The following is a 15,453-nucleotide window of genomic DNA, read 5'->3' as shown; positions in this document are numbered from 1 at the left end:
TAAATAAATTACCCATAGCCTTGTGGAGGACTACTTACACACTTGTACCATTCATTTAACTAACTAATAATAGATTATATTTTAATCTTAATTTATGAAAGGCTCTTGAGAGGCCCTTAACCTTCTATGGTTGAATTTGATCTTTGACTCTATCACATCCAATAGTATTAAGAATTAAATTATCACCTAGATATATATTTCTATCATTGATGTCTCATAAGTATAAAATCACTCCTTATGAAAATGCATGTGGAAAGAATCTCTATATTTAATCATCCATGTATCCTCACATATATGCATTCCAAATATGTAAAAATTATATCACCATTGTCATCCTAATAATTTATTCAATCTAAATCATCATTTAATTCATTCTTGCAATATTTTTCTTGCATTCATTTTTATGTGGGTTTTCTTCACATAAGTATATTTAGCTTAACATAGGATTTGTTGAGAGACTTAGATCTCACTTTAGATTTGCAGCTTTGTCCTTTTTCTTATTTTTTCTCTTTTCTTTATCCTTTTATCTTCCTCTAATAAGCAATGCATTCTTTAAAAAAATTAGTTTTTTTTTGTTTTAACTCCTCCAAGAGTAGAGAACCTACTATTTATTCAAGCTTCAACTTAGTGCAGTACTGCTAGTTGTGATAAATAAATGATCCCATGATTCTAGCAAAGAATACAACAAAGTAGTACATGTATTGACAAGTTCATAGATATAGCTTATGACTTTAATGGATTTAGTTAAAACCAAAAGAGAGTAGTTGAATCAATTCCTATCAAGTTGAAAATATAAAGTGGTAGCGTAATTGAAGATAATGGTTAAATATTGCAAGGCTACTAAATTGTAATTCCATGGAAGTTACCTTCTTTGAAAAGATGAACTAGAGATCACTATATGAACCAAAAATCATAGGCTTTCCAATTTACCCATTGTCCTCCCCAATCAAAAAAGTTATTGGAAACACTAAGATATTCCAAAGAGTAGAGAAAAACCATGATATCCAACCAAGAAGATAACACCAACTATGTAACTACACAACGCTACCATTAAACTATGATTAGAAGCCTCTCATGACAAGATGGTCAACTATTATGGTTCCCAAAGTACAACTATCATAGGTATTGTAATCATCCATCTCTCTATAACAAACATACAAATGCACGATGAAGGCCCAAAATGCCAACTAAAGAAAATTTTAATTGAGAATGAGCTCTCAATGGAGTCTAGAGGAGATGATTATTCATTATCTATTCTCTCTCTCTCTCTCTCATGATTTTTTTTATGATTTTGATGGAACTTATACTAATGCATCTTTAGATGTTAAATCAAATTCATGTTCCTTATATAATATTGATCTATCTTAAATCAAATTAGTTTATCAAATTTATGTTCCTTATGTTAAATCAAATTCATGTTCCATATTAAAAATAATTTATATAATGATTATTAAAAAATGATATATATTAAGAAAAATAGGTAAAAAGGTATTGTTTGAGTTGCATGGGCATTATGATGTTTTGTTTCGTAGAATATTTCTTATACTTTGATTTAAGTGGATAATATTTCTTAAATGATGCTTATTATTAAAATAGACCCACCTATTAATAATATAGATCTATGTGAGTTTCCTTTGTTTATATTTAAGTTGGTAAATTGTATTTAATTATAAGTTTTTTGGAAGGTGAAATGTAAATTAAATAGTAATTGTAAATTTTCATGTTTGTATATATATGCAGATTATTTTCACACAATGGATGAGTTTGATATAGATGAGATATTAGGTCTAGCACCACCTCCACCTCCACCTCCACCTCCACCCGATCAGTTGAGGCAAACCATTAGGAGGAATATTGATTCTTTGATTAGAGATATCCACACCATTAGATGTGAGCCTCATCCTCCTCCACACTTCTTACGCCTTGCAGATAGTATGCAAGGGATAGTTCAGTCTATACAGGCTTTAGATAGTGAGTTGGATAGCTATCATAGTTGGAGGGAGGGATTACGTGCTTTTTACGCTAATGGCCTATCATATAAACAAGTCAATGAATTAAAAATAACAAAAATGGATTTGAAATAATATTTTGTGAACCCTAAGATGGATGAAGAGATAGATACAAAGAAGCCATGGATCTCTATTCGATGGTGTAGGCACCCTAGCATAGCTATACACTTTTGGGAGCGATGGTGGACGGTCTTTGACTATCTGCCACACTCCAATCATGAGGTGCCCATGCACTTTTTGAAAAAATTATGGGCCTAATTTGAATTGGGTAAACAACCCAATTACTTTGACATTAGATCATTTTAGGGGGTTGAGAGAGGGATGCCCCAGGTTAAGCCAGTGGCCAAATTGAATGACAGAGTTAGAAACCGTGTGCGTGATGATCCCTTGCTTTCTCTTCCTACACCGGTTGTTCTAACACTTGCCCATCATCGAGCAGTGGATACTTATCTTGGTTCATTGAGTGCCCTGTCGGGCAATTTGGTACAGCAATTGCATGAGGTGAGGGCTGCCCCCAACTTAGCACATGTTTGTACGAGTTGCGGGAATGTATGTATGGGTCCATAGAGTGAGGCTACCCCTGTAGGAGATGGTGATTTTGATGATGTTGATGCTGCCCATGGTGGTTATGATGATGTTGCGGAGGGTCCACATGTTTATGCCATCTCTTGATATGTTGATCTACTGTGTGGAGATGATGATCAACCTACAGAGGTACAAATTTATTTATATAATTTATAGTGCAATATTAAATTCCTTATATATACACATATGAACCATAACATGAGTCAAATTTTCTGAATAGAGGTTGGATCATACCACATCATTGAGGGACAGATATCATGTTACCTCGATACCTAGAGATGTCGGTGCCCCACTTACGGTATGCACTTTCACCTAGATACATTGTATTGATATGTACATTTAAAATAAAAAATAATTTTTTTTAATGTAATGATGTGTATGATATGTTTTTTCAATTTTGTAGGGTGCTTCATGTAGCACCGAGGTGGGTAGTTCTTCATGTGACCCATCGACTGCTAAGGCTGAGCCTCATATACCACTAGTTTTTTTTCATCCATTAATTTTAAGTGTTTATATGCTTACTAATTTATGTACAACTCTGATTCATGTTCGCTACTTTTTGCAATTGTAGGCTTTTGGATTGTTTGATGGTGCATCACATGTACTCCTTCACCCATCAGTTACTTTGGCTACACATGACACACCATATGTATGCTTTTCTGTGATAAACTTGTAGTCTATATATGTACTTTATGATTTATGTATATACAGGTTTGATTCATGTTTTATATATGTTGTTCAGGTTGATACCACTACCAGTATTGGTATGGCTACGGGATTGAGCTAGATGCAACCATCGACATTGTCATTTACAGTGATGATTAGAAAAATAATTTCTAATTTGTTTATACTATGTACCTACCTTTTATAGGGATTATCAAAATTGATGTACAATGTTTTTTTTATAGGACTTGACTACAACCACTTTTCTTGTTTGTGATAGTGGACCTCCACGTACCAGTGAGGGCATTGTAGAGCACGGTCGTATGGTAATTTATTTTAAATTTTAAATTTTTAATTACTTTATAAGTGAATTATGCAAGTAATTTCTTCTCATGTAAAATCTTTTAATAATGTACAGGAGGGTGGAGACACTGATACTGCACACACACATGATGGTGTATCTCAGGACCACTTGCAATAGGATGATTCATCTTAGCCACCTTCGCATGGAGTGAAGAGGACTGCATATGAGATGTGTAAGCTAACATTAGGTGCATAATAATTAATTCTTTTATTAATTATTATGTGCAAGCCTAGGTTTTCCCTTTTAGGGTTTCTTGACCTATTAGAGGCTATTTTTCTTTTCTTTGTATCATTATGACACTACACATTTTGGTGAATATTGAGCTCTCCTATTTTGAGCATATTTTTCCTATGTCTTTGTTCTTCAGGTTATTTTTGCTTCATTTCTTCTCCTTGTAACATATTCTTTTAGCTTGCAAAAGAACTTTAGGCTCCTATGGTGTTGTGTTTCTCAACTCCAACATGGTATCAGAGCTGAGAGTTGCAGCTATCTATTCTTGTTGCGAAGGGTTTCTCACAGGTTGAGGGTATTGATTACTCCGAGACCTTTGCCCCTGTCGCCAAGATGAACTCCATTCACTTTGTACTATCTCTTGCAGCTTCTCGGGGTTGGCCTATTTTTCAGATGGATGTGAAGAGTGCTTTCTTGCATGGGGATCTACAGGAGGAAATCTACATGGAGCAGCCTCAGGGATTTGTGCAGGACAGTTCTTTGGTTTGCAGACTTCGGCGTTCATTGTATGGTCTCAAACAGGCCCCTCAAGTTTGGTATGAGAAGATGGTTTCTTTCTTGCTCTCCACTGGGTTCATCCACAGTCATTCTGATCACACAGTGTACATTCAACTTCTTGAGGGTGAGATCATGATTCTTGTGCTATATGTTGTTGATCTCCTAATCATCGGTAGCTCATCCTCTATGATTTAGCATACTCAGCAAGCCTTGATGGATCAGTTTGAGATTATAGATCTTGGTCTTCTACACTATTTCCTTGTTCTTCAGGCAATTCAATCTTCTGATGGGATCTACACTTTCAGTCAGGGGTTGTTTTGATCACCACTTGCCCCACTCCTTCAGTAGATTCTACACTTTACAGGAAGTTGGTTGGTAGTTTGTTGTACTTGACTCACACCCGTCCTGATATTTCCTTTGTGGTTGTCCTTGTCTCTTGATTCTCCCATGATCCTCATGAGAGTCTTGGTGCAGGAGCACCAATGGTGTACGACAAATATATGGTCAAAGTCATCATTTGAAATATGATTGATATTTGAAGGTCATTTATAATGTATTTGAATCCATTTGGAATGACTTGTAAGGCTTGGAAGCCTAAAAATGTAAGCAAGTCTTGATTATTTCCTAGTTGTCCATATAGTCCCTTATAGGTCAAGATGGTGAAAATGAGTCAAAAGACCCATGGAAGGGTATACAAGCTATAAAAGGTCATTTAAGGTCCATTGTAAGGTGTCAAGAGTGTTTAAACAAAGTTTGAGTCCATTTTGACAAAAAATGTAGAATTTTTTAAAAGTTGCAGTTATAAGGTCCAAACTGACCAAGATGCTATAAAATATTGTATTTGGTCAAACCAAGGGAAATGTGAAGGAGGATAACAATTTTGAACAATTTGTGTATTCATAAGCTTGCCATTTTGATAGTTTCCATTGCTACTTTGTTGTTTCTAGGCCTTGTACAACCTGGAAACTATGTATAATTATCATGGTTAGATAGTATTTTGAATTATCTTCCTTCTTGTTTTGGTTTGGAGTAATTTCAATGAGAAACAAAGAAGTTATGGATGTTTTATGTATTGCAACTTCCAGATTTCTTGAAAATAGTCATGTTGCAACGTATGGTACAGACACATATTAAATATTTATGACCTCTAAATGGATTCATTGGAACTATGGTGCTCTGCATCAAATTGGTATCAGAGCTAGAAGCTCTTGAGAGTGTGAGAAGTTCACACCAGGACCTAGCCCATGAGATTGTTTATTTGATTCTTGTGATTAAAGTTTCTTGGTTGTAGGTTTGGTGCAGGTTCACGCAGCTGCAAGTGGGTGGACATGAAGGTCTACCAAAGGGGGCCATAGGAGGTGGTCCAAAGGGCCTAAGAAGGAGGTCTAGTGTGTCGCAAAGAGTCTTGGGGAGAGAGGCAAGAGAGGACTCCCAGGTGAGGGATAAAAGTTGTTGGGTGTTGGTAGTAGCTTGGAGGAGTGGACTTCAGATGAGAGATGCACCATTGGCAGCAGCCAATATAAAATGTAGCAGAGACATCATGTTACTCATTTCCAAGAGACTTGGAAATCTTTCAAGACCAGTAGTTTCCAGGCCTTGTACAGACCTGTACAGCCTGGAAACTATGTATAATTATCATGGTTAGATAGTATTTTCCAAATGTTGCATTTTGACAACTTTTAACAAATTCTACATTTTTTGTCAAAATGAACTCAAACTTTGTTTAAACACCCTTGACACCTTAGAATGGACCTTAAATGACCTTTTATAGCTTGTATACCCTTCCATGGGTCTTTTGACTCATTTTGACCATCTTGACCTATAAGGGCCTATATGGACAACTAGGAAATAATCAAGACTTGCTTACATTTTTAGGCTTCCAAGCCTTACAAATCATTCCAAATGGATTCAAATACATTATAAATGACCTTAAAATATCAATTATATTTCAAATGATGACTTTGACCATATATTTTCCTTACACCATGGGTGCTCCTGCACCAGTAATTGGCAAGCAGCCAAACATATTTTGTGGTACATTCAGGGCTCTAGTTCTCATGACATTCACTATAAATCAGGGGACCCTCACATTGTTGGCTACACTGACTCAGATTGGGCTGGTGATGTCACTGATCAGAAGTCTACTTCTGGCTTTTTTTTGTCTTGGCTCTGGTCCTATCACATGGTCTTGCAAGAAGTAGACAGCTCATGCATTATCATCTACAGAGGCTGAGTACCGCATTGCTATTCTCGCTAGTCATGAGATCTTATGGCTTCGACAGTTGATGACTGAGTTTGGTTTTCCTCCTGATAGTCCCACTGTTCTTTGGTGTGACAATCAAAGTGCTATTCACATGTCCCGCAACCTGGTATAGCATCAGCGGACGAAGCACATTAAGCTTCACATGCATTTTATCTGCCAGTTGATTCAGGATGGTGTTCTCATTCTGGAGTACATTCCCACTGCTGAGCATGTTGCACACATCTTCATGAAACCTTTTGCATCGCCACACTATCTTAAGTTGTGCTCTATGCTTGGGGTGAAGGAAGTTGTCCTTGGGGGGTCTTTATGAGACCTTCATTCCTTCTTCTTCTTTCAACATGTTCTTTTATCTCTTTTTGGAGAGGAGTTTTTTCCCACTGGGTTTTTTCCTTTGTCTCTATTTCATAGAGATTTCATTGTATTTGGGTACCTAATCAGGCCTTGTTACCGGGACCCATCTTTCTTGCTTTTAGTAGTTGTTCTAGGTTTTAGCTTCTCCTTAAGTCTAGCTTAAGGGGGGCTGTTAGAGTATTTGGGTATTTACTTGATTAATTAAACAATATTTGTTTAATTCTTCAAGTTCTCTATTATCTTTTTACACTTAAGCTAACATAAGACCTAATTGAGAGGAAAGCAAATGCCAATGCTATGGATCAAACAATGGCGGAAACTGTCAATAAAGTCAGTAAAATTGAGGAATGGCTTAAAATTATCGCAGAGAAAAGCTTAAACATTTTGAAGGCCTCTGCTAGCAAAACTAAAACCCTCATCAGCAATTTGGAGGAGGAGAAGGATACCCTGGAAATTGACCCTGACACTGAAGGAACAGGAGATTTTCAAGGACCCAGAACAAGAACCAGAGGTAAAAAGAAGGAGAAAAAGCCAAATAAGGACTTGGATGAACTTAAAGATGCTCTGGCCAATTATGACCAGCTGATGATTAAGGCGGAGGACCTCCTGAAGGCCTTATAATTGTGCAGTGTTTTCTCTGGTTTCTTCATTTTGTTGTTTCTTTCCTCTGTTGTCCTTTCTATTTACTGACTTTATTGCCAGTCATTTTGTTAGTTGTTCATTCTTGGTCTGGATTCTCTTTGATGATCCTTCTCTTTGATGATCCTTTTTAAACTCCTTTGTTAAAGGTTTCGGGTCCTTAAAACCCATTTTTCCTATTAATCAGAACATTAGGTGCATAATAATTAATTCTTTTATTAATTATTATGTGTAAGCCTAGGTTTTCCCTTTTAGGGTTTCTTGATCTATTAGAGGTTATTTTGTTTTTCTTTGTATCATTATGACAATACACATTTTGGTGAATATTGAGCTCTCCTCTTTTGAGCATATTTTTCCTATGTCTTTGTTCTTCAGATTATTTTTGCTTCATTGCTTCTCCCTGTAACATATTGTTTTAGCTTGTAGAAGATTTCTAGGCTCCTGTGGTGTTGTGTTTCTCAACTCCAACATGATATCAGAGCTCAGATCTGAAGCTATCTGTTCCTATTTTTGAGAACTTTTGCATTGGAAGCAGATCTGGGGTTTCAGGCATTTTTTTTGTGTCCTTAGGGATAGGTTTTTTTTCTGAGCACTTTGGGCCTAAGTGGACCTCACCATCATGCTCAAAAGGCCCAAAAACCCTTATAGTCATAAAAAATTTGTCTATTTTTTACTCCTGAGCATCTGGGTGAATTTTTTCTCCAAAACCAGGTCGTACGACTCTGGCATGCAAATCAAGAAAAAAATTTCAATTTTTTATTTTTTGCCTTTTTACGGCATTCAGGCCGGATTTTTTATTTAAAAAAAAAAATTCCAAAAAATCATAAAATGGTGTTAAAAGCAAGTTTTTTTTAAATAAATTTGTTTTTTTTTTGGATTACGTAGGGTACAGACTACCAATCCGGCCTGCCAACCCCGGTCCCCGACGGAAACCCCTCCGGCCACTATCAGCACTAGCCACCAGCCCCTCACTGGCCCTGTCTTCTGGCACTGCCGGCCTTCGGCCCCCGCCAACAGCTCTCTGCGGTCCTCGCCACTCACCCCACCCGCCACAATGTCGCCTTCCGTAGCCGGCAACGCCACCACAGCCAGCAGCGCCACCCCACCTCTGCTAGCAGTGCCACCTCCGCTTGGCCTCCTCCTTCGCCACCCACTGCTCCACTGCTCCTCCTCAAAGCGCCACCGGAGTGCCACCTCCTCTTGGCTCCTCCACTAGACCTCCACCCTCTAGTTTTTTTGAGGGGGGGTTCATTTTTTGGTCATATCTTGAGCTTCCGAAGTCGGTTTTTGGAAAATGAATAGGAGTCAGAAAGCTGGTTCTAAGTTGGATGTTGTGGCAATGGATTTTTTTTTCTGAATTTGCTATTTAACTATACTTTTTTCTAGTCAAAGTTAGACCTCTTTTCTGCACTTCCGGGGCCATAGATTGTGCAAACGGACTCCATTTTTTGAAAACGAATAGGCGTTGGAAATATCTCAGCATGCTCTATTCAAATTTGTGATTTCTTTTGTCAGAATTTTCATCAGGTACATGAGATATCATTTTTAAGTTTTTTTCCTTATGCACTACTTCCTTCTCATTAGTATGTACTAGGGTTTGGGTTTATCTATTGTGGGGGGTTGTTTTTCTCGTTTTCTGTCATTTATATCAGAAATCAAGAATACCAAAACTCTCAAAATAAACAAACCCTTCTGCATCTTCTGTCTATTCTAAAAGATTACATAATAAAAAAAAACCAACAAGCAGGTGCAGGTGCAGGTGCAGAGTTTTTTGTTCTCATGGTAGATCCTTCAGTTGAGTTGTTGACTTCACATAACTATCACACCTGGAAGCCCCGCATCATGAGGCTTCTTAGGGCATGGGGTTTGTGGTCTTGTTTAGATGAGGTTCAACCTATATTGTAGCATCTTTATGAGCTTCTTCAACACATGAACAAGATGGATGAGGACATGGGTTTGCTCTCCTTGCATGTCTCCGATAGTCTTATGTTTCACCTTGATGAGTTGCTCACTCTTCGGGCTATGTGGTTGAAGTTTGATTCTCTCTTTGGGAGGGTTAATGAGATTCATGCATTACAGATTAAGCTAGAGTTGGTTTCTTTGTCACTTGATTCCTTTCCCACCATTGAGGATTTTTTGAACAAGTTCAAGACTACCCGATCTGTTCTTCAGGGATGTGGCAAGATTAAGACAGACATAGAGTTCATTCATTTGATTCTTTCGAAGCTTCGGGGTCATTTTTAGTTTTTTGCCTCTGTTTTCTACTCCAGCATGGATGGCTTGGGTGCTCATTTCAACATGCCTACCATTGATGTCTTTTGTGAGCATTTGTCTCATGAGCATTCTCATCTTTCTTAGCTGGATATGCTTTCAGGATCCAAGAACAAAGTATTGGTTGCTCAGTCCTCTAAGGAGAAACAAAAGCAAAAATCGAAGCCGAAGAAGCCTTCTGTAGGTAGTGATAATTCCTCCAAATCTGCTTCTAAGTCTGAATCTAAACCACCATTTCCTCCCAAGCATGGGAAATCTTCACAGTCTGGTAAGTCTTCCTCCAAGACTATGAAGAAATCAGGAGATACTTGCAGTTTTTGTGGCAAGGAAGGACATCCTATTTCCAGGTGTTGGAAATGTTTAGAGGCTTTAGAGGAAGTCATTCAACAGCATCACATCTCCTCACCTCAAACATCTTCTCCTTCCACAGGGAAAGGCCATTCTCTCACTACTCGAGCTTCGACCAATGGGTCCACATGGATTCTTGATTCTAGTGCTTCTCACCATATGACTCACACTCAACAATTGGTTACTTCTCTTGCATCTTGTGGTACTTCACATATTGCAATGGGTGACTCAGTTCAGCTTTAAGTCTTGGGTTTAGGTTCTATCTCATTGGATGGGGGTACTCTGTAGGATGTTCTGGTTGTTCCTAACATCTCAATGAACCTCCTGTCCATTTATCAGATTTACCACTTTGGCTCTAGTAAGATAGTTGAGTTCTCATCACATGATGTGGTTATTCGAGACCTCCATGATTCTGATTTAGTTGTTGCTACTGGGAGTGTTGATACTGCTTCTCATCTGTACAACTTTGATGGATTTGAGCCCTCTGTGGGTGCTGGTTCATCTCTTATAGCACATGTAGATTCAGTGAGTAAGCTTTGGCATGAGCGCTTGGGCCATGTCAATTACAGATATCTTCAATAGATGAGTACACAGGCACTTGTTCTTGGGCTCTCACAAATTTCCTGCACTGATTGTGTTTGTTATGGTTGTGTGCTTGGCAAGCATCACACAGATCCCTTTCTGAGGGGAAGAGCCCCTTGTGCTTTGGCACCCTTGGAGTTGATTCACAGTGATCTCATGTCATTTCCCACTCCTTCTTTTTCTGGGGCCAAGTATATGCTCACTTTTATTGATGACTTCTCCAGATGCACATGGGTGTACTTTCTTCAGTACAAGTCTGATGTCTTTGATTCATTTCGAATCTTCAAGACATTTGTTGAGAAGCAGTCAGATTGTTCTATTTGGCGGATACGTACAAATAATGGGGGGGAGTATGTGAATTAGGTTTTCAAATATTTTTGCACTAAGCATGGTTTGCAACATCAGTTTACTGTTCCTTACACCCCTCAGCAGAATGGTGTCACTGAGCGCAAGAACAGAGCTTTACGAGAGATGGCGAATTGTATGATTCAATCCAGGTCCATGGATTCATCTTTTTGGGATGAGGTAGTCAATTGTACCAACTATATTCAGAATTGAATGCCTCACAAGGCTATTCGACATATGAGTCCTAAGGAAGCTTGGTCTCATAACAAGCCTGATGTTTCTTTTTTTTGAGTGTTTGGTAGCGAGGCATGGGCTTTTATTCCTGATGCTCAGAGGAAAGCCATGGAGTGAAAGAGCTGACCTCTCATTTTTGTTGGCTACTATGAGGATGTTAAGGCATACAAATTGTTTGATCCTGATTCCAGAGAGGTCCTATTTTGATGGGATGTTCAATTTGATGAGTGCCTTCCCACAATGGATACCCCGACTCTAGTGTCTAATCCTCTGCCTACTCGTTCCACTGCATCTCTTCATGATCTTTTTGAGGATGATTTTGATGATGGTGTTGATGATCCACCACCCCCACCTCCACCTTCTCCACCTCAGATGCTCAAGTGGGCTCACTTTACTGTTGAGGTGGCAGGTCCTCTGGCTGGTGATCCTTTAGATACTCATTAGACCTGTTCTCATATTGTGGGTTATAGTATTTTGAGTCATGCTATTTCAGATGATCCTCAGAAGTTTTTAGAGGCTACCAGTCATCCTGAGTGGGATTGTGCTATGGAGGAGGAGTATTCTTCTTTGATGAGAATTCATACTTGGGATCTTTGTCCTCTTCCTAAGGGTAGAAAGATGGTTAGGTGTCGTTGGTTGTATCACACCAAGTATGTTGTTGATGGTTCCATTTATAAGTACAAAGCATGTCTTGTTGCAGAGGGTTTCTCACAGGTTGAGGGTATTAATTACTTTGAGATCTTTGCCCTTGTTGCCAAGATGAACTCCATTCGCTTTGTACTATCTCTTGCAGCTTCTCAAGGTTGGCCTGTTTTTCAGATGGATGTGAAGAGTGCCTTCTTGCATGGGGATCTACAGGAGGAAATCTACATGGAACAGCCTCAAGGATTTTTGCAGGATAGTTCTTTGGTTTGCAGACTTCGGTGTTCATTGTATGGTCTCAAATAGGCCCCTCGGGCTTGGTATGAGAAGATGGATTCTTTCTTACTCTCCATTGGATTCACCCCCAGTCATTCTGATCACATAATGTACATTTAGCTTCTTGAGGGTGAGATATTAATTCTTGTGCTATATGTTGATGATCTCCTCATCACCGGTAGCTCATCCTCTATGATTCAACATACTTAGCGAACCTTAATGGATCAATTTGAGATGACAGAGCTTGGTCTTCTGCACTATTTCCTTGGTCTTCAGGTGATTCAGTCTTCTGATGGGATCTACATTTACCACTAGAAGTATGCTCTTGACATACTTCAATGCTTCAACATGCTTGATTGCAAGCCTGCTCCCACTCCATTTCAATCAAGGGTTGTTTTTATCACCACTTGCCCCACTCCTTCAATAGATTCTACACTTTATAGGTAGTTGGTTGGTAGCTTGTTGTACCTGACTCACACCTGTCCTGATATTTCCTTTGCAGTTGGCCTTGTCTCTCGATTCTCCCATGATCCTCATGAGAGTCATTGGCAAGCAGCCAAATGTATTTTGCGGTACATTCAGGTTTCTAGTTCTTATGGCATTCACTATACATCAGGGGACCCTCACATTGTTGGCTACACTGACTCAGATTGGGCTGGTGATGTCACTGATCGAAAGTCTACATCTGGATTTGTTTTCTATCTTGGCTCTGGTCCTATCACCAGGTCTTGCAAGAAGCAGACTGCTCATGCATTATCATCTACAGACGCTGAGTACCACACTATTGTGCTCGCCAATTAGGAGATCTTATGGCTTCGACAGTTGATGACTGAGTTTGGCTTTCCTCCTGATAGTCCTACTATTCTTTGGTGTGACAATCAGAGTGCTATTCATATTTCCTGCAACCCGGTAGAGCATCAACAGATGAAGCACATTAAGCTTCACATGCATTTTATCCGCCAGTTGATTCAGGATGGTGTTCTCATTCTGGAGTACATTCCTACCATCGAGTAGGTTGCAAACATCTTCACAAAACCTTTTGCATCGCCACACTATCTTTAGTTGCGCTCTATGCTTGGGGTGAAGGAAGTTGTCCTTGGGGGATCTTTATGAGGCCTTCCTTCCTTCTTCTTCTTTCAGCATGTTCTTTTATCTCTTTTTGGAGAGGATATTTTTCCCACTGGGTTTTCTCCTTTGTCTCCGTTTCATAGAGATTTTATTGCATTTAGGTACCTGATCAGGCCTTGTTGTTGGGACCCATCTTTCCTGCTTTTAGTAGTTGTTCTAGGTTTTAGCTTCTCCCTAAGTCTAGCTTAAGTGGGGGTGTTAGAGTAATTGGGTATTTACTTGATTAATTAAACAATATTTGTTTAATTCTTCAAGTTCCCTATTATCTTTTTACATTTAAGCTAACATTAGGTGCATAATAATTAATTCTTTTATTAATTATTATGTGCAAGCCTAGGTTATCCCTTTTAGGGTTTTTTGACCTAGTAGAGGTTATTTTTCTTTTCTTTGTATCATTATGACACTACACATTTTGGTTAATATTGAGCTCTCCTCTTTTGAGCATATTTTTCTAGTGTCTTTGCTCTTCATATTATTTTTGCTTCATTGCTTCTCCTTGTAACAGATTGTTTTAGCTTGCAAAAGATCTTTAGGCTCCTATGGTGTTGTGTTTCTCAACTCCAACAAGATGCACAAGAGTTCTTAGATTATATATTTTAGATCATGTCATGTTATTGTATTATGGACTTTTTATGATGACACTTGTTATGTTATCCTGGGACTTGTTATTATGTTATTATGTTATTTGGACTTGTTTTACATTTAGTTTTCTTATGAATCGTACTCAACCAAAAAAACAATCTAGCATTCTTGAATTGCCTTGTGCAATTATATGACCATATTCGATGTTGTGTCGTCTAAATTTCTCTCTCCCTCAAATTCTCAAAAAAGGTCTTGAAGAAATACTAGACAAACTCAGATGAGTGTAATTTATTATCACTCATATAGAAATGGTACTCTCAAAATTTTATGATCCTCTTCGGTACTATCTGGTGCATGCCTATAGACAATATGGACAAAAATTGATACTTGCACTGAATTGTAGTATTGTGATTGGACCTCATCTTGTGGTGCAAGCATGTAGTTCTCTGCAAAGTCATTGACTAAAAGTATACTACCAACAGGAATGTATCCTTACATATTCAAAACTGACCATCGAGCCATCTAGCATTTTGAGAGTGTTTAACATATTTAGGTATGATCTTACTCTTAAATTCATTCATAAATGCATGAACACTAACTTTTTCAGTGATTAGATCGCACCGTCTTCCAACCTTTCCATCCTTCAGTGGATACTCAATAGTTTTAAATCTTTTAACATCAACTAATTGTTGTCCAAAATCATTTGAAAGATTTTCATGCAAAGATTCATCTAACAATGCAAGATTGCCACATATATCACATACATCGGAAACACATGCATTGAAAAGAAAATTTTGCTCATTTGGTGGGTTGCAAAAAAAACTTGATATAAACTCCTTTATAGTTTCTGGTGGTATATTTATACCACATTCTTGCAAGATTCCATTACTATGCATGGTAACACGTATATATTGAAATACATAATAATGGTAGCGAAATTGAACATGAGTTTTGCAACAACATGTGATTCTTTCCTTGTTAATTCGAACATACCAAGGTTTACACTTTTCAAAAGACCTTTCACAAATGCTAATAGTCAACACCTTATCATCCAATTTTTTTTTTGTACAATTTAGTTTGAGTCATGTCCAATAGGTGTTTTGGATGTGGATCACGAATTTTTGACCCAACTCTTAATTTAAGAACATCTCTAGCATTAGGTGATACTCTTGTATTATCATGCTGGAATTTTTTGATCAACGTTTTGACTTCACCAGTAAGTTTCATATCAAACCTTGGTAGTCTACCACTAAAAGTCCAGAAATTGTTTGCCAGATCACTTTGAAAGTTAACTCTTCTTTTTACAGCTCTTGACAAATTTTTACGATGGATATTAAGATATCCACTTATGTTACTCATCATTCTTTTATCAAAAGTTGTTTGCCTTACTAAAGTTGTTGTAATTGCCCATCGTGCTACATTTTTATCTTTAGAACAATTTT

The sequence above is a fragment of the Cryptomeria japonica genome, chromosome 11 (genome assembly GCF_030272615.1).
Source record: "Cryptomeria japonica chromosome 11, Sugi_1.0, whole genome shotgun sequence".
Taxonomy (NCBI): domain Eukaryota; kingdom Viridiplantae; phylum Streptophyta; class Pinopsida; order Cupressales; family Cupressaceae; genus Cryptomeria; species Cryptomeria japonica.
This window is presented reverse-complemented; position numbering follows the sequence as displayed.